General features: G+C 37.1%; 1 protein-coding gene across 1 annotated transcript in view; it reads right to left on the minus strand.

Moving 5' to 3' along the window:
* Dpyd (dihydropyrimidine dehydrogenase) overlaps nucleotides 1-21535 on the minus strand; it is an 822495-nt gene that overhangs the window by 108328 nt on the left and 692632 nt on the right. The window lies entirely within an intron of this gene.

Raw genomic sequence — 21535 nt, forward strand, 5'->3', positions numbered from 1 at the left:
TGCCATTTTCATTTTCCCTCACATTTTCCATGTTCTTTCTTTGCATTTGTGCCTTTCCTAGAAGGCCACCCCTGCTGTGCATGGCTAACCACCAACCATTCCTCAATCTCCTTCACTTCTTCAGGAAAGCCTCCAGGAACCCAAAACAGGTTAGTTATTCATTCATTCAGACATCTTTGATTTATAATTATTGAATGCTATAAGTTGACAACTGGCTCCCCAGTTAGACTGAAGCTTAAGGAAGGGGGAACCATATTTATGCTGGTTATTATATCATCCCACAAGCACAGGGCTTGTTATATATTCTACTCTCAACAAATGTATGTTCTGTGAATGATTATTATGAAGGGATATTGTTTTAATCATGTTAAACTACACTGGATGATCTAGAAACACAAACCTATTTCCCACCCCTTATTTCTTAAGTGATAATAAGTCATAAAACAGAAATCTGGAGTTAAGAACGAATCAGAGAAATTGGGGGTCTCTTATTAAAACTCTACTTAGGATTCTGTGACTGTGGTTTGGATATGAGTTAGAACTGAGGAATGTGTATTTAGAGAAGGACTTCCAGCCAGGTGTGGTAGCGCATGCCTGTAATCCCAGCAGCTAGGGAGACTGAGGCCAGAGAATTTCAAGTTCAAAGCCAGCTTCAGCAATTTAGAGAGGCTCTAAGCAACTCATCATGGCTCTGACACAAAACAAAAAATAAGAAGGGCTGGAGATGTGGCTTAGTGATTAAGTACCATTGGGCTTAATTCCTGGTACCAAAAATATAGAGAAGGGCTTCTAAGGTGATTATTCCATCCAGTTGGACACCACATGTATACTCTACAGACTCATTTACAATTGCCAATGGGACCAAAGAATCTATTCCTCAGGAGGAACAATTTGAACATTCATTAAACCTGTTATAGCTTTCTTAGAGTTGATTTTTTCCCCTAGAACAATTATAGAGAACATCATTATACTTTCCTCCACAGGTATTCAGGTATTTTCAACTAATGTTTTAGTTAATCCTCTTTGTTCACTCTCAGATCCTATCTTTTATAGTATATTCTTATGAGTGTGCTTTTACTAAAGTCTTAAAATAGTTCACCATATGAACATAAAAAATCAGATTTTGAAAATCACATCATGTCACGTACTTTATGAGATGTTCATGACTATCGTGAAAACCTGCTGCTAAAAGAAATCTAGAAATACTTTGCAAGGAAAGAATAGTAAAATTTTATCTGAGTCATTATAATTTTTTCCAATGAGAATAAATCAATCCTATTAATTTTCTTAGATCACAGACATGGCACACTTTGTATATGGTGGACTTGGTCAAGGGGTGGAGTGATCAAAATGCAGAGTTGGCATCTAAACCATGGGAGAACACAGTGGTGCTTAAGGCTAAGAAGACTTCCTCTTTCCCATCCCTTATTTCTTTGGCCTACAGTGTAAATGCTATGCATAATTGGAAGCGAGACTGAGTATGTGAAGAGGCTGCAAAACCTGAAGAGGGAGTAGAGACTATAAGATAGCACCTTGAGAGGGGAGGTGTAGTGCATACCTGTAATCCCTGTGGCTTGGATGCTGAGGCAGGAGGATGGCAAGTTGGAGGCCAACCTCACCAACTTAGCGAGGCCCCTCAGGACTTAGAGAGACCCTCTCTTAAAATAAAACATTAAAAGGGGTCTGGGGATGTGGCTCAGTGGTAAAGCACCCCTGGGTTCAATCCTTAGTACCAAAAGAAATAAAAAACTGAGCATGGCTGGGATGGAGGAAAATGCTTGAGTCTGTTAAAAAACATGGATACTGGAGGGACTACTTCAGATATATTTAATCAAATGGCAAATGTCATATTATTTATGTACCTTCCTAAAGTGAGTAATTTAATTTCTATTCTCCACAAAGAATAAACCTATTAATTTTCTTGATACAGACCTTGATGGAGGAGAAACTATTGTTGACAGTAGGAAAATGACACATTGATATGATTTTCTTTAAAATTTCTAAAACACACACAATCTTCAGGAGATTTTATTAAAATGCATAATCTGGTCTGGAGTGGATCCTGGAATGGGATCCTGCATTTGATCATGAGTTTCCATTTCATGGTGATGCTTTGGCTAGCAGTGTTAAGCATTGGTAGGATGAAACTCTATCTGTGATGCAAGTTTCTTCTAAATTTTTACTATTCGATTGTATCAATATTTTCATAGTTCTTTTAAAAAATGCTACTTATAATAAGAAATTGCTTGAAAAAACAAGTAATTTTTGGATTAGTAATATGACTAAAAATAAATCTTCAGATGCAAGCAGACCATTCTGAACAGAGCGTTGTCCATGGGATTTGATCTCAGAAACTGGGATTGCTCAGAAAGGTGCCTTTTTATTGGATGACCCTTATATCTCATTGAGGACTACATCTCTATCTCAAAGGTAAATGGTTCCTTTTAAAACTCCAAACATGTAGCTGCTATGCCTAAATGGGTGTATTTTATATGACATCTCTTAATTGTTTGTTTAACAGCTCTGATTAGGACTCTTAATGGCTGTTAACATGTTTGCTTAGTATAATTTGTAAGTTCTTTGTGGTGAAAGCTGGTTTATCTTTCTTCACAGTAGGGCACCAGGTGCCACTGTAAGGATTGTTGCCACCATTAATTATTTGTATAAGTGTAAGTATCCCTACAGCTAAGCTGTCTTAAGTAGGGCCCTCTAGAATCTCAGCAGGACCAGCCACACCTAGGTGGGTGATGGCCACCTCTGCTGTGGAGCTCGAGATGTGCCATAAAGTTCCCACTGCGTCAAGGGTGACACAGTGCCTTGAAGTTTCACTTTGGGTACAGGCACTCTTAACAGAGGTCTGTCTCTGTACAAATAATACCTGTGAGGTAACCAGAGGGCCAGGAAGGGTTCTGTTTCTTTCTCATTAGATTGCCCAGATGAATAGTAAATTAGCTATTTGTGGAGATTTACATCTTAAAAATCTCCTTCACATGGCTTATTTCTTTCAGTACTGAGAATAAGCCTGATTTAGGCAGGATAGAGGGTAATATTCTTACTTTAAAAATGAAAGAACTTGAACTTGAAGTACTGTTTCTTAAAGCCAAATCTACTGGGTTTAATGCCATATCAAGTTAAGAAGTTAAGAGCACACACATAGGTAGGGAAGGATTGGGTTCAAACCACATTGTAGCTTTTTATCTGTGAGCAGCTTCCTTCACCTAAAAATGAGATTAAATACTTAGCACATAGAAAGCTAAGGTAATATACTTTACTTCTTCAAATAGTAGCTGGTACTTTGTAAGCTAGATTGGCACCAGAAATAAATTTCATAATATGAATAAATCATTAGAGCATAAATTAGATATGATATAATGTTTTAAATCTAGTGCTTTTTTATTCTAATGCTGATAAATGGCATAGACCTTATTTCTATTTGCATTAAATAATTTCATATATATATGCATATATATATATATATACATATGTATATATAGTATATACAATGTGTGTGTGTGTGTGTGTATGCAGGCTTATATATATGACTTTGGCCATGTTGGAATATAAATATTTGAGATCCTCAGTCATTGAGTAACTGTGAGAATAGGGCTATTCTTTTAGCCTCTGCATCCCTTCCCCCTCTTCCCAATCTAAAATAGGTAGATGATAATATCAGGTTGTTGTAAAGACTAAATTACATCATGAAGGTGGAAGTGTTGTGGAAATTATAAAGCTCAGTTGGAATGGTACTAAACCTCATTGATATTATCAAGTAATCTAGAATTTAAAGTGCCTAGCAAAAGTAAAATGGAAAGTTTTCCTGTTTGTTTTTTTTAAGCCAACTTCTTCTGAAATGTCAAAGGCAATTTATTAGGAAGCTATCAAAATGAGATTTAAAAGAGTGATCCCTGGTAAATAATTTGGCAAATAAAAGCTCTGCAAAAGCAGAACACCCTGACATTGGCACATGTTTTTGTGTGATAGAGCAGCACATTTTTTCATATATTTAAAATGTGAAGAATTTTTTAAATGAGGAACTTGATCTATTAGATGCAATTCAGACAAACCTAAGACCATAATTACCACTTGCATTTCTTATAAAATAGGTGTACAAATTAACAATCCAGATCTTAGAAATACATGTGTCCAGGACATATGCAAGTAAGATATATATTTTAGATACAAAGTAATCTCAAAGCTCCAGTAAAGTCATTATTAAAAGAAATACTGGAGAGTAATTACATTAAAGCCCAAATTGGAAAATTCTCTGCAATGGTCCTTTCATTCCAAATTACACTAATAAGAGTCTTATGTACTGGGAAAGTGTTGAAACATCTACCCATGAAACATCTACCCATGAACTGAAACACTATTAAAGAGGATCTTCCATCTGATTCTTAAAAGATTTCCAAGAAAGAAAAGATTCTATGATCTCTCTATTAATCTGTTTTGATTAAAGTTAGCCTACTTAAAAATATTTATATTTACAAAACATTTGCAATATTTCATATATTGCTTTATAGTTTTTAAATGGTGTTAAGCGATATTTATATAGTGATTTACAGTTTGAAAATACACTCACAAATAAGATTAAAGGGAATTTATCAGATGTTTGCATGCCAGCCTCCTTATTTCACAAACTAAACATCCAGAAAGGTTAAATGATCTTCCCATAATGCAAAGCTGGTTGAAGGCAGAGTTGCCTCCTTACCTACTCCAAAGTGACTTCTGCTACAAAACTGCCTCTGGAGCATCATCTGACTTACTCCATACATCACTTCTGGGAGGAAAACAGAGGAGGTGATAATGAATTCTTAAATAAGTGAGGAAACTAAAATATTGAGCACATTGCCCAAACTCATGAGATAGTAGTGTTAGGGTCACCAGTAAGACCCAGAACTTGTGAACTCTGCAGAGCTTCTTCCTTGTTCTTATTTCCATAAATTTCAGTTATAAATGTGATGTAAGTCTTACATAGTAAATAGGAACTTGGTTATAATTTTATAAAAAACATCTTATTGCAAAATGACTTCAAGTTTATTAATTAACAATGGCAGACAAGCACAGATTTTTAAAATTTAAAATCTTAATATTTGTGTGACCTGTTCGAAGGTTTTCTACTAAAAGTGGAAATTAGACTTCCTCTGTCTTTGGATGGAAACATGATTTGCAATTCTATCTGTCCATACCTACTGATTAAAAAATATCAAGTTTTCCAAAGTTATGAAATCAGTAATTCCTTACTGAATTGAGGTCTGACCAGTACTGACAAACAGATGTATAAAGCTACACTGTTCTTTTTAAATTGGTGAATAATACATATTGCTAAAGTAATAATTCAGAATAACAATATTCCCCCATGAGCTTTTGGTACTACATAAACATGGCATTGCTTACTGGAATTCATGAATAAAACACCAAAATTATAATTTTATAAAAATATAGGTGAAAAGACAGCCCCTGGAGATACATAGTACATAAGGAGCTAGATAGGGATATATTTGTATATTCACATAAAACCACAAATCTTAGTTGTTCTATCATATTAGTTTCCATTTGTTGGAGCCGTACAACATCAAAGTCATGATGTCCCTATATATTGCATTTAGCAGTAATGTAACGGACTACGTGAAGAAATCAAAGTGAGAGTTTCTAAGTAGTTTCCTGGCAATTCAGACAGCAGGCTCTTTCATCTGCTCTGTAACTGTGGCAGTGCATTGATTTAAACTCCTTCTGAGATCTCAAATGCTTTTATATTCTTAGGTCTCTCAAGCAGCTTTTTTTTTTTTAAAGTGATAAAATTCTAGCATTCAGCAGAATATCATCTTGTTTCCCCCAAAAGGAGAGGACTTATTTCAGCTTTGCTACTAAACTGCACAGGATCACTAAGTAAAATACCTGTCCAAATGTCATCCTATTAAGAAATCTGGCTTTGAGTTCAGTTTTCTATATTCTGACCATAGCAAATTGGATTGAGGAAAAAGGAACAACAAACAAATAGCCCCACAGATGTTGTTTTTCAAAGGTTCAGTTCAGAAAAAAATCCCAATGGATAAGCACTTCTGCTTATTAAATATTTTCAAAGTTGTCTTTTAATTGCTACTCACTGATAAATCCTAATGGTACAGGAGTGACTTATCTTGTTTCATTTTGTATATCACATATATCATTGTCAATCACATTACATATCCTCTTATCTAATCTTTTAAATTATAGATTCTCTGACAAATTCTAAGTTCATGAATTTTCCTGTCCCCCTCTCCAATTGAGAAGGGATTTTTATGGAGGTTGAAAGCCTATCTTTCAATGTCAATCTGTGGTTACTCTTTATCTAATTAATTTCTTAACTCAAGTTCCACTAAAGACAGACAGAAGAGAATAAACTGTTTTCAAGGTATTTTGTCCTGTGATCCAAACCACATTTTGCCAACCAGAATATTATTATCACTTCTCCAACTATTTTCTCAAAGGCAGCACAGGTGATGGCCACCCACTCAACTAGTTCTCAGAAGAGCATCTGCAGGACTGATCTCTGTTATACTTTGTTGATGACAGGGCTGACTGAAGAGGGCGATGGCCTGGGCTGATTAGTCAAAGGGCACTGCCCTGCGGGGCCAGACTGCCCCACCCCTTTCCTTGTATCTGTCCTTTACAAAGTGAGCTCCAACTGGATTTAGATCTCAATAATGACCCGAATGAAGAAATAATAATAAAAAAGAACCATATAGAGACACAGCACCTCTGTCTGCCTTTTATGCAAGGCTTGAGATAAAATGGGTGAGCTGGGAACAACATGTAGGGCCAAAAATGGCGAGTGCTGTCTTGCCTCTTCAAAGATATGACTGTGGATGGCCCTGCTTCCCTGTGGACACAAATACAAAACTAAAAAGACTACGGCAACACTGGAGTCCTCTACACACCAGGTTCCTATGTGGACCATCCTTTGGTTAGAGGCTGTGGCTGCAGTTAGAGGCAGCTTGGCTACTTTGCTTCAGAGGCAGTGGGGTTTTTATACTAAAACAGTCTCTCATCTTCCTGGACTAGTGCTTTGGTGTAGCGTCAGTAACAATTTTCAATTACTCTGCAGTAACACAGGTGGTGGGGCAAGGGTTTCCGTGGCGCATCATGCATGCTCAGCATTGCTCACAATAAAAATGGGGCAAGAAAGGGAAACTAAACATGCAAACAATAGCTGTCAGATGACTCAAATCCATAATTTTAGGCAATCTTTCTTTTTCAACAGAGTCAACACAGCTGGGAAAACTCAATTTATCATATCATTTACTAAGATGCCACATCAAGTTTAGATCACAGAAGGAGAATAAGTCATAATGCCTGGAGAGGAAAAGTCTATGGGGGAAATTAACATGGATTTTTTTTCCTGGACTGTGAAGATGGAAAAAGGTATGTGCTCACTCAACAACACAAGCAGACACACAATATTCCAAGAGGAAAATTTGCCTACAATGAGAAAACTTAGTTATACCTAAAAATAGTATCTCAAATAACACTATCCATCTTTTGTCTCAAAGTGCCTATCCACAATTCAGTAGTTCATTTGATGATTAACCTATTATTGATTAAAAAAACTTGTGAGACAAGGGCATATTATTAGAGTCAAGCTCTTGACTGAGTTTCCAATGTATTCTGGGACACAAAAATTATAAAGTTCAGCAAATTTAAGAATAGGCAATCTTCTGCTGGGAAGCTGAGGCAGGAGGACCAGGAGTTCAAAGCCAGTCTTAGCAATTTAGTGAGACCCTGTCTCAAAAAATAAAATGTCCTGGTTAAACACCCCTGGGTTCAATCCCCAATTCAAAACAAAACAAAAAAACGCTATCTACTTACTTATGGCATATTTTTCTCGAAAGAGCCAAGCATTGCGGTGCACGCCTGTAATCCCAGCAGCTCGGGAGGATGAGGCAGAAGTATCACGAGTTCAAAGCCAGCCTCATCGATCGCGAGGTGCTAAGCAACTCAGTGAGACCCTGCCTCTAAATACAATACAAAATAGGGCGGGGTATGTGGCTCAGTGATTGAGTGCCCCTGAGTTCAATCCCTGGTACACCTCCAGTCAAAAGCAGAAAAATAGTGGAGAAGCAAAGCAATATGGTCATATTTTTTTTAAAAAAGACTTTAAAACTATATAAAAGACTTATTCTTGATTCTGTTCTTCCATTCTATTTGGATGAAATAATAAAGCTTACGAAGTGTGCCATATTGTGGGGAAAAAAAAAGGCAGGGAAATAAACTGTATGCTAGTGCTTTTGTTTGTTAGTAGGTTTGTTTTGTTTTTGGTACTAGGATTGAACCCAAGGGTGCTAAGAACTAAGTCATTCCCAGCCCATTTTATTTTTTTTTATCTTGCTAAATTTATTTGGGCCTTGTTAATTTTCCAAGGCTGGTTTTGAACTTGCAATCCTCCTGCCTCAGTCTCAAGAGCTGCTCAGATTAGAGGTGTGTGCCGCTGCACCCAGATGTTTGTTAGTTTTTTTTTTTTCTTTAAATTTTTTATTGTGGGTTGTTCAAAAAATTACAAATTTCTTGACATATCGTATTCCACACTTTGATTCAAGTGGGTTATGAACTCCCACCTTCACCCCATACACAGATTGCAGATTCACATCAGTTACACATCCATTGATTTACAAATTGCCATACTAGTGTCTGTTGTGCTCCACTGCCTTTCCCATCATCCACCCTCCCCCCTCCCCACCTCTCCCCTCCCCTCCCCTCCTCTGTCTCTACCCCCTCCACTGTATAACCCTGAGGGTCTCCTTCCATTACCGTGCAATTTCCCTTCTCTCTTCCTTTCCCTCCCACCTCTCATCCCTGTTAAATGTTAATCTTCTTCTCCTGTTCTTCGTCCATACTCTGTTCTTAGTTACTTTCCTTATATGAAAGAAGACATTTGGCATTTGTTTTTTAGGGATTGGCTAGCTTCACTTAGCATAATCTGCTCTAATGCCATCCATTTCCCTGTAAATTCTATGATTCCGTCATTTTTTAATGCAGAGTAATACTCCATTGTGTATAAATGCCACATTTTTTTTATCCATTCGTCTATTGAAGGGCATCTAGGTTGGTTCCACAGTCTTGCTATTGTGAACTGTGCTGCTATGAACATCGATGTAGCAGTGTCCCTGTAGCATGCTCTTTTTAGGTCTTTAGGGAATAGACCAAGAAGGGGAATAGCTGGGTCAAATGGTGGCTCCATTCCCAGCTTTCCAAGAAATCTCCATACTGCTTTCCAAATTGGCTGCACCAATCTGCAGTCCCACCAGCAATGTACAAGTGTACACTTTTCCCCACATCCTCGCCAGCACTTGTTGTTGTTTGACTTCCTAATGGCTGCCAATCTTACTGGAGTGAGATGGTATCTTAGGGTGGTTTTGATTTGCATTTCTCTGACAGCTAGAGATGTTGAGCATTTTTTCATGTACTTGTTGATTGACTGTATGTCCTCCTCTGAGAAGTGTCTGTTCAGGTCCTTGGCCCATTTGTTGATTGGGTTGTTTGTTCTCTTATTGTCTAATTTTTTGAGTTCTTTGTATACTCTGGATATTAGGGCTCTATCTGAAGTGTGAGGAGTAAAGATTTGTTCCCAGGATGTAGGCTCCCTATTTACCTCTCTTATTGTTTCTTTTGCTGAGAAAAAACTTCTTAGTTTGAGTAAGTCCCATTTGTTGATTCTAGTTATTAACTTTTGTGCTATGGGTGTCCTATTGAGGAATTTGGAGGCCGACCCCACCGAATGTAGATCGTAACCAACTTTTTCTTCTATCAGACGGCGCGTCTCTGATTTGATATCAAGCTCCTTGATCCATTTTGAATTCACTTTTGTGCATGGCGAGAGAAAGGGATTCAGTTTCATTTTGTTGCATATGGATTTCCAGTTTTCCCAGCACCATTTGTTGAAGATGCTATCCTTCCTCCATTGCATGCTTTTAGCCCCTTTATCAAATATAAGATAGTTGTAGTTTTGTGGATTGGTTTCTGTGTCCTCTATTCTGTACCATTGGTCCACCCGCCTGTTTTGGTACCAGTACCATGCTGTTTTTGTTACTATTGCTCTGTAGTATAGTTTGAAGTCTGGTATCGCTATACCGCCTGATTCACACTTCCTGCTTAGCATTGTTTTTGCTATTCTGGGTCGTTTATTTTTCCATATGAATTTCATGGTTGCTTTCTCTATTTCTACAAGAAATGCCATTGGGATTTTGATTGGCATTGCATTAAACCTATAGAGAACTTTTGGTAATAACGCCATTTTGATGATGTTAGTTCTGCCTATCCATGAACAGGGTATATTTTTCCATCTTCTAAGATCTTCTTCTATTTCTCTCTTTAGGGTTCTGTAGTTTTCATTGTATAAGTCTTTCACCTCTTTTGTTAGGTTGATTCCCAAGTATTTTATTTTTTTTGAAGATATTGTGAATGGAGTGGTTGTCCTCATTTCCATTTCAGAGGATTTGTCGCTGATATACAGGAATGCCTTTGATTTATGCGTGTTGATTTTATAGCCTGCCACTTTGCTGAATTCATTTATTAGCTCTAATAGTTTCTTTGTAGACCCTTTTGGGTCTGCTAGGTATAGAATCATGTCATCTGCAAATAGTGATAATTTAAGTTCTTCTTTTCCTATTTTTATGCCTTTAATTTCTTTCGTCTGTCTAATTGCTCTGGCCAGTGTTTCGAGAACTATGTTGAACAGAAGTGGTGAGAGAGGGCATCCCTGTCTTGTTCCAGATTTTAGAGGGAATGCCTTCAATTTTTCTCCATTCAGAATGATGCTAGCCTGAGGCTTAGCATAGATTGCTTTTACAATATTGAGGTATGTTCCTGTTATCCCTAGTTTTTCTAGAGTTTTGAACATAAAGGGATGCTGTACTTTGTCGAATGCTTTTTCCGCATCTATCGAGATGATCATATGGTTCTTATTTTTAAGTCTATTGATGTGGTGAATAACATTTATTGATTTCCGTATATTGAACCAGCCTTGCATCCCAGGGATGAATCCTACTTGATCATGGTGCACAATTTTTTTGATATGTTTTTGTATCCGATTCGCCAGAATTTTATTGAGGATTTTTGCATCTAGGTTCATTAGAGATATTGGTCTGTAGTTTTCTTTCTTTGAAGTGTGTCTGGTTTAGGTATCAGGGTGATGTTGGCCTCATAGAATGAATTTGGAAGTTCTCCCTCCTTTTCTATTTCCTGAAGTAGCTTGAAAAGTATTGGTATTAGTTCTTCTTTAAAGGTTTTGTAAAATTCTGCTGTATACCCATCCGGACCTGGGCTTTTCTTAGTTGGTAGTCTTTTTATGGTTTCTTCTGTTTCCTCAATTGATATTGGTCTGTTTAGGTTTTCTATATCCTCCTGACTCAATCTGGGCAGATCATATGACTTAAGAAATTTATCTATGCCTTCACTATCTTCTAATTTATTGGAGTATAAGGATTCAAAATAGTTTTTGATTATCTTCTGTATTTCTGAAGTGTCTGTTGTGATATTGCCTTTTTCATCCCGTATGCTAGTAATTTGAGTTCTCTCTCTTCTTCTCTTCGCCAGCATCGCTAAGGGTCTGTCGATTTTGTTTATTTTTTCAAAGAACCAACTTTTAGTTTTGTCAATTTTTTCAATTGTTTCTTTTGTTTCGATTTCATTAATTTGAGCTCTGATTTTAATTATTTCTTGCCTTCTACTTCTTTTGCTGTTGTTTTGCTCTTCTTTTTCAAGGATTTTGAGATGAAGTATGAGATCATTTATTTGTTGGTTTTTTCTTTTTTTAAGGAATGAACTCCAAGCAATGAATTTTCCTCTTAGAACTGCTTTCAATGTGTCCCATAGATTCCGATATGTTGTGTCTGTGTTTTCATTTATCTCTAAGAATTTTTTAATTTCCTCCTTGATGTCTTCTATAACCCATTGATCATTCAGTAACCTATTGTTCATTCTCCAATTGATGTATGCTTTTTCCTTCCTTCTTTTATCGTTGATTTTCAGTTTCATTCCATTATGATCAGATAAGATGCATGGTATTATCTCTACTCCTTTATATTGTCTAAGAGTTGCCCTGTGACATAATATATGATCTATTTTTGAGAAGGATCCATGTGCTGCTGAGAAAAAAGTGTAACTGCTTGATGTTGGGTGGTATACTCTATATATGTCAATTAGGTCTAGGTTATTAATAGTGTTATTGAGTTCTATAGTTTCCTTATTCAACTTTTGTTTGGAAGATCTGTCCAGTGGCGAGAGAGGTGTGTTGAAGTCTCCCATGATTATGGTGTGGTGGTCTATTAGACTCTTGAACTTGAGAAGAGTTTGTTTGACGAACATAGCTGCACCATTGTTTGGGGCATAAATATTTATGATTGTTATGTCTTGTTGGTGTATGGTTCCCTTAAGCAGTATGTAGTGTCCCTCTTTATCTCTTTTGATTAACTTTGGCTTGAAATCTATTTTATTTGATATGAGTATGGACACGCCTACTTGTTTCCGAAGTCCATATGAGTGATATGATTTTTCCCAACCTTTCACCTTCAGCCTATGTATGTCTTTTCCTATCAAATGTGTCTCCTGTAGGCAGCATATTGTTGGGTCTTGTTTTGTGATCCATTCTACTAGCCTGTGTCTCTTAATTGGTGAGTTTAAGCCATTAACATTTAGGGTTATTATTGAGATATGTGTTGTTCTTCCAGCCATATTTGTTTATTTCTGTTACTAAACATTGTTTGTTTTCCTCTTTGATTATTTCCCCACCGCCCCCTTTACTGTCCTACCTCCCACTGTTGGTTTTCATTGTTATTTTCCATTTCCTCTTCCTGTAATGCTTTGGCGAGGATGTTCTGAAGAGATGGTTTTCTAGCTGCGAATTCTTTAAACTTTTGTTTATCGTGGAAGGTTTTAATTTCATTCTCCATCCTGAAGCTTAATTTCGCTGGATACACAATTCTTGGTTGGAACCCATTTTCTTTCAGTGTTTGAAATATGTTATTCCAGGATCTTCTAGCTTTCAGAGTCTGTGTTGAAAGATCAGCTGTTATCCTGATTGGCTTACCCCTAAATGTAATCTGCTTCCTTTCTCTTGTAGCTTTTAAAATTCTCTCCTTATTCTGTATGTTGGGCATCTTCATTATAATGTGTTTAGGTGTGGATCTCTTATGATTTTGCACATTCGGCGTCCTGTAGGCTTCTAGGATTTGGGATTCTGTCTCATTCTTCAAGTCTGGGAAGTTTTCTTGTATTATTTCATTGAATAGACTGCTCATTCCTTTGGTTTGGAGCTCTGTACCTTCCTGTATCCCAATGACTCTTAAGTTTGGTCTCTTAATGTTATCCCATAGCTCTTGGATGTTCTGCTCATGGTTTCTTAACAGTCTTGCTGAGCTGTCTATGTTCTTTTCCAGTTGAAATACTTTGTCTTCATTGTCTGATGTTCTATCTTCTAAGTGTTCTACTCTGCTGGTAGTATTCTCCATTGAGTTTTTAAGTTGGTTTATTGCTTCCTGCATTTCTAGGATTTCTGATTGCTTGTTTTTTATAACCTCTATCTCCCTGTATAGTTGATCCTTTGCTTCCTGGATTTGTTTGCGTAATTCGTTGTCGAAGTGATCTTTCATTGTCTGATTTTGCTGTTTAATGTCTTCCTTGATACTCCAGATCATCTGAAGCATGTATATCCTGAATTCTTTATCTGACATTCCATCTGCTGCAGCTGTTACCTCTTCTAAAGTTGCGTTGACCTGCATTGCTTGTGGTCCTTTCTTTCCTTGTCTTTTCATACTGCTTGCGTATCTTTCCTGCAGGTGCGGGCGGCGGCTCTGCTCTCTCCTTATTCCAATTGGGGTGTCGTGGCTACCACGCCAGCAGGTCACTGGGCCTGTTCTGGGAGCTGGTGGCGGCTCTGTTCTGCCCCTACTCCAATTGGGGTGACGAGTGTACCACGCCGGCAGGCCACCAGGCCTGATCCGCCAGTCTGTTGTAGGTCTGCCTACCTTGAAGGCGCGGGCGGCGGATCTGCCCTGCCCCTCCTACCACGCCTGCGGACCCCTGGGCCTGATCTGCAGGTTGATCACTGGTCTGCTCACCCTGCGGGCACGGGTGGCGGTTCCGCTCCGCCCCCACTCCAATTGGGGTCACGTGACCACCACACCGGCAGGGCCTGATCCGGGCGTGGGAGAAGGATCTGCTCTGCCCCTACTCGTGTTGGGGTGACGTGTGTACCACACTGACAGGCCAGTGGGCCTGACCCGCCAGGCTGTCACAGGTCTGTTTACCTTGCAAGTGCGAAGGGCGGCTCTGCCCTGCCCCTCCTACCACGCCCATGTACTACTGGGTCGTGGGTCTGCCCACCTGGCGGGTGTGGGTGGCGGCTCCGCTCCGCCCCCTCTCCAATTGGGGTCACGCGGTCACCACGATGGCGAGCCGCTGGGCCTGCTCCGGGGGCTGGCGGCGGCCCGGCTCCTTCCCTCTGGCTCGAGGACAAATTGAGGAGACTCGGGTGACTGAGCCTCACCCCCCTTACCAGGAGACCAACTGCTTATGTCACCGCTGGTATTGATGAAGATCTCTCCTCCACCGCTTTCTGCTGACATCAGATCTCTGCCATGTTGGTATCCTATGCGAATGGCAGCATTTCGTTCCCCTTGCTGGGCAACCCAAGCAACGGGTGAGTCCTGACCGGCCCTCAGCAGGACCCGGACCGAGACGCAGTTTCCGCGGGCTCCTAGCCCCGGTCCAGGGAAGTTCCGGGAGCCGGAACTCGGCCGCTCCGTGCTCGGTGTAAGCTCCTATAAGTGTAAGCTCTGTTTGTTAGTTTTAAAACATAAAAATAAAATGACTTCAGCATCCAAACATCCATCTGTGTGTTGGAATATGGTGATAAATAAACAAATAGAATGTCCAAAGATGAAATTTTGTTTGCGCATCTTATTATAGTAAAAGGGTCTATATTTTTTGATTTGTGAATATAAGAATTAGCCTGAATGAAAAAAGCCACTAGTAAAAGTTCTAGATGGAGGGTTTTAGGAGGAAACTCAGAGCAACTGTATGATTTTTCATCCAAAAGATGACACTTGAGAGTAAACAAGGAAACTATTCATGCAAATCCTAGGACAACTGGCATAAACTGGATTGTCCTGAACAAAATTAAGATACATGATTCTCTAATTTGAAGGTTTGCTTTTTCCAATTTTGAATTGAAGAGAGATTTTCACTTATCCTCATGAAATGCATTCTATAATGCTCTGCCAGTTGTGGTTTGGTTTATTGTGTGATTACTGTGTTCCAAACACAGATAAATATGTTTACAAACTGACCACATTTAAACATCACAAGAACACCCTGAGTAAGTATCATTGTCTTTCATTAGCAGAAGCGTAACCCATGGTAAGAAAGTAAAGCATTTGACTAGGATCATACAGCTAATATAAAGAACAATAGCAGAACATTATGGTCTTTTAGGTTTTTATGCAGGTCTCTGAGCATGAACGCTGAATTGAATTCACAGGGATGTTTTTGCTTAAGTAGGGAATTGGAATCTTTGAGAACTGACTTTATCCAGATAACCCTAGATTTAAAGGGTCCCTCTTGGTCTCCACTTTTTAAAACATAATAAGTAAACATTGTTCTGTGGTACAGTTTTAAATTTACAAAGGAATTGTACAGACAGTACACCAAATTCCCTCCAACCATACCACCCACAATCTTGGCAGTTTCCTCATTATTAAAATCTTGCATCAATATGGCACATCTGTTATAGTTAATGAACCAACATTGTTACTTTGGAATTAAAGTTCATAGATTTCATCAAGGTTCAGTCTTTGTGTTGTACCTTTCTATGGTTTTTGACACATGCCTAATGACATATATCCATCATTACATTTTCACACAGAGTAGTTTTACTGCCATAAAAATCTCATGCTCCATCTGTCCATACCTCCTTTCCATCCCTCCCTTATCCTCACTGATCTTTTTTCCTTTCTCACAGTTTTACCTTTTCCAGAATGTCACATAATTGGAATCATACATATGTAATCTTCAGACTGACTTTTTTCACTTAGCAAGATATATTTAAGCTTCCTCCACATCTTTCTGTAACTTGGTAGTTTATTTTATCAAATGAATAAAATTCCATTATATGGATACATTCATTTATCTATTCATCTACTGAATAATTATCATAGCTTTATTCACTTTTCATATATATCTTCAAAATAATAAAATCATTGTACTACATAGCCCAAATAACATTTTCTCAGTTAAAATAATAGACAATTATTTACAGTCACCTATATCCATATTACAATTTTCCTAATTGCCTCCAAATATTTTTTAAATTTATTTGATCCAATCCAGGACTGCATGTGGCAGCTCAGCACTTCCCCACTGCTTGAGTCTCTTGTAAAAATTCTACTGCTGGGGTTTGGTTGCTTTATCACAGTATCCTTTATCATTTTATTCTGCTCCTTGAATCTACTCTGAATTTGTACTCACTTTGAATCTCACTGCACTCTCACATAATGTGAGTCCACCAGAATTCTATACACATGGGACACCTCAAATACTTTCTGAGAGTTTGGCATCAGGGAGTGATGCTGGGCACATGCATGGCCTTTATCTCCTCTGCTGACGTGCATGCTCCCTTGTCCCACTGAACTTCAGTTAATCAGTTTATTATAAAGGATGCAACTCCGGAAGAAACAAAGAGAAAACAGGCACAGGAGGAAGTAAGGAAGAGGGGATGTGAAGTCTCATGTCCTCTCCAGGAACTCCAAAGGTCTTTTGGCCTATGAAAAACAGAGGTAAGGACAAGGGCTGCCAATAATCCAAATCCTATAAGCTGAGTGAAACAACTCCTAAGGTGAGAAAGTTTTATGTACTTTACATAATTAACTCAGTTCTTTTGTAACTGTCATTTCTTAATGCTTTACTTAAATGCTTTCATGCCTATTGAATTTGAACTGATATTTGGTTAGTGGTTATTGTGTTCCAAACACAGATAAATGTGTTTACAAACTGATCACATTTTAACATCATGAGAGCATCTTGGTGAGTATCATTTTCTTCAGTTAGCAGATGGATAAACCAGGGTCAGAAATTAAAGCATTTGACTAAGATCATACAGCCAATAAATAACAGAACAAAGATTAAAATCCTGGATCAGTCTTTTCGCATGATGTTTTTCTTGTAGCCACAGTGCAATCCTGCTTTCTGTTTTGACCACTAACACAAATACCTCTGTTTCTCACATGAAAACAGAGAAATATACAGATATATATCTTAACAGGGATATTGAGATAGATACATACATATAGATCTCTATTATCTATTATTGTTTTCAAATGAGAGCCAGATGTTTTTGTAATATATAAAAGTATGCATATATCTGTATATATACTTATATAGAGAGATGCAGTATATATTTATTTATGCATATACACACATATACTTATACATAAATACCTGTGTATGTGTGTGTGTATATATATACACACACATGTGTGTATAGATAGATAGATTGGTATATATATTATATATATAATACATATACCAATCTTCTGACTTCACTGGGGTTATGTTTCCACAAACCCATCTTAAGTTGAAAATATCATAACTTGAAAATACATTTAATTTAATATTCCTGGCTGAACATCATAGCTTAAGCACACTTATAAACAACTCATTGTTTTTCCTCATGATGATGACTCTGACTGGGAGCTGTGGCTTACAGAGTTCTTGTTACAATTATACCTAATAAAACCGTATATAAGTATCTAGTTCACTGTTTAAAATACTGTTCACATGTAGGTTATTGGTTGGATTTCATTCACCAAGTGTTATAGGCACAGTAGAAAGGTACTATGTCTATTTAGTGCTAAGCACACAAAGATATGTGCCTGGGGTATGCTTTGTTCAATATATTAATGAATGATGCAAAATAAAGATGCTGCAATAGTACCATTCAATGTCCAGCACAATTCTCTTTCCCTGTCAAGAATGCATTTTTCTCTTCTTCTAATTACACAAAAATACCATAATTCATAATTCACAACAACCCATAATAGAATATTTTTTCTCTCAACTTATTGCATTTAGCATCTGTATCATTCATTGTTGCTTTTAAACATTAATTTTTTGCATTATTACTTAATTCTTCTTTGGGTATGTCAATGTTTTTCTAAATGTAAAGAACCAGCTCCATTCATTTGGAATTCTTCTTTGATATTCAAAGTACTATTTTCCACAGCCTGGACAGAGCTTCTACATGGATTTTTTTGCACATTTGTCCTTCCCAATCTGGATACCAGAATCTAGACTGCAATTGCTAACTTAATTTTTTCTCTGTTGGCTGTTCCCTTTAATAATAACTGGAACAATATGTAACTTAGACTTCTATAAAAAATATTTTAAAACAATGATTGGACTCATGGTTTCAAGTCTAATATATGCAGTGTTCAAAACTATTAATCTTTATACACAGAAGCGTATATGTTTTTCATATAAGGCAATCTAGTTTCTAGCTATAATAAAGGACAGATGAAATGGAGTCAGGAGAGGCTAAGGAATTCTGTCCTGTTTTGTTCCTGAATTCTCTTATTGATATTTTTGGATTCTGCAATACATACACTTCCAGGATAGTCCAATTTTCTCTTTGGATCAAGAGCAATATCTTCATTTTAAATAATTCTTTCTCTATCTTTAATCATTTTCAGGTTCATATTTTAAATTTAAAGTTAACATTTCATCAACTTACTCTAAGTAGTTCAAGGTAAATGATCAAATTTACTATTGGGCAAATTTGTGCAACTATTGACATTCAGAATGATTTGCCCTCCTTTAAAATATGTCCTGCAAAACTGCTGCATCTGAGCAGTAAAGGTCTTCTTTCTATGTTTGATGAGGATACTTCCAGGAATGTTTAATATAGTATTCTGGATTTTGATCTCAAGAGAAATTGTTGGTCTCATAATTTCTTTAAAAAAATTCTTTCTCTATTACTCACAAATTACCCACTCATTCATTATTCTTTTATTCAACAAATACTAATATAGGAACCAATCCTCTGGTTTCTTTTCACATTCTATTATCCAACAAAATTTGCAACTTTAGCAGCCTGTGCTTATGCTACTTGTTTTATATCTGTCAGAATGCATCCATTGTGAGCTGCTGTAAAGACCAAATGGGAGAAAAGTTATCAAGTATTATCTACTAGGAAAGCATCCTTGGTATGTGTGTGACACAAAACATCTGCATAGCAAAAATTAATATTCAACTTCTGAATCTTCTATCTTAATGTGCCACTAGTGTCTTCTGAAGCAAGGTGTCTTTTTTCCTTCATATTGACTACTTTCAAAGACAAGTTACTCCACTGAGCCTAAGAATAAAATGATCACATCTATGCTGTAAACAGTTTAATCACACAAAGATGAACATACAATTTTTTTTTGAGATTAGAAAATGACTGGTTAAACTGTCATGCTTTGAACGTCTAAACTAAAATCTCATTACTATTGCCTTCCCAAAATCAGTATATAAGAGTTTTGGGCTGGGGATGTGGCTCAGGTGGTAGCGCACTCGCCTGGCATGTGCGAGGCACTGGGTTGGATCCTCAACACCACATAAAAATAAAATAAAGATATTGTGTCCACCTAAAACTAAAAAAAATATAAAAATAGAGTTTTAAATCAATAATTGAACATAAATTAGGTTAACAAAAGATAAAGTAAATGTAGGTAAGTTGGATTTTATTTTTTATATTTTAATCTTGTCCATAAAATATCATGTTTTAAACCATTGCTTATATTTGAAATCTACTATAATGAACATCACCAAATTTTGTAATTCTCTAACATGCAATAGTACTGTTTCTTTTTAACTTCTTCTACATTACTCACATGAACTCAGTGAGTTCATGCTCTATGAACATGCAACATTATTCTTTATTTAGCCTATGTAAAACCAGGCATACGAAATGTATGTTGCACTTGGTCAGACTGAATTCACCAGTGATTAAAATGACTCTTTTTCTCGCATCATTGTTTTCAGGCCAGTGATGAGTCATAGAACTTTTCTCTCACCTTATGTACTATGTTACTACATCTGGTGTCATCTGGATGGAGTTAATATCCGTGATGTAGTGATTAATTTAGGGAGATGGAAATGAGATTATGGCTCATGCCCTTAAAGCATAACAACTGAAATCCTATCATTTTCCACATGAAGAAATATGCTAAATATTACAATATCTGACATGTCTATCAATGTGGGATTAAACCGGTTATCTGAAATAGGAGTTGAATTTTTGATATTTAGACATATTATCTCCTTTTGTTCTACAAACACAGAAAAATTGATTTGAAGATAATGGAGTTTTATATTTGCATGCCCTAGTTTTTAATTCTAAGCATTTAAAATATGTTACCTTAAACAAAAGTAGTCCACAGTAAGCATGGTTCCTCTTTTCTCTGATCATGTGGGCAGGACAAGGGAATAGGTAAAAGAGGTGTTTAATGAGAAACATTTATATTTCAAGACACTAGAATCTGGTTTGAAAGTTTTCAAAACAGTGATGAGTCATATACACATTAAATGTGTGGCAAATCTGAGTGGTTAAGATTTCCTACATATCTAAAAAAGATGAGTTATAGAAATGGAGAACTATGTTTTAATGATAATAAATGTAAAGTCCCCCACCCTTGGAAGGAACTGCTTTATAGATCTTTTATTTATTTTATGTGAAAGATACATTTGATATAAATGTGATTTTTCCCATGTTTTCCTCAAAGAAATTCACAATCTTCTAATATTCAGATCCAGAAATATCTGAGAATCACAAGGGATTTTGACCTTTAATACTGGATAACATTTTGAATATGGTTAACTGTCTATAAGTATGTGGTTTTATAAACAGCACTATCATAGTGCAAATGAATACCATATAATTTACAATGTTACAAGGTTAGGAGTAATTTCATAGAGTTGCACAACCGTCACCACAAGCCAATCATCTGAAAGTCCCCTTTGGTCTTTTAGCAGTTAAGCTCCACCTCTTCCCCAAGCTTCAGGCAACTACTTATTTGTCTTCTGGGTTCATCAACTCACCACTGCCAAGGGTCCAAGGTGATTACACCATTCTACATTGCAACATACAATGCACGGACATTCCAGTTTTAGCAACTCCTCATTATCTCTTACTAGTCTGTCTTTTGACACTAGCCATTCTAGTGGGCAGAAATATCAACATAATGCACTTATTACAACAAGAAACTCTGAGCCAAGTTGTCTAAGTTCAGATTGCAGCTCTGCAACTTCTCATCTTGTAGCTCTATATTTCTATCTATTCAATAAGTACAATAATAATACCTGTCTTAGACAGTTTGAACTGTTAAAACAAAATGCCATAGACTAGGTGCCTGGAATAACTAATATTTATTTGTCACACTTTTGGAGGCTAGGTCATCCAAGGTCAGCTCTGATGTCTGGTGAGGGCCTTCCTTCTGGTTCATAGATTGCCATATTTTTCTGTGTTCTC

This window comes from Marmota monax, unplaced genomic scaffold (assembly GCF_021218885.2).
Source record: "Marmota monax isolate L192 unplaced genomic scaffold, Marmota_monax_Labrador192_F-V1.1 WCK01_AAM20220418_F8-fsc00070, whole genome shotgun sequence".
Lineage (NCBI taxonomy): Eukaryota > Metazoa > Chordata > Mammalia > Rodentia > Sciuridae > Marmota > Marmota monax.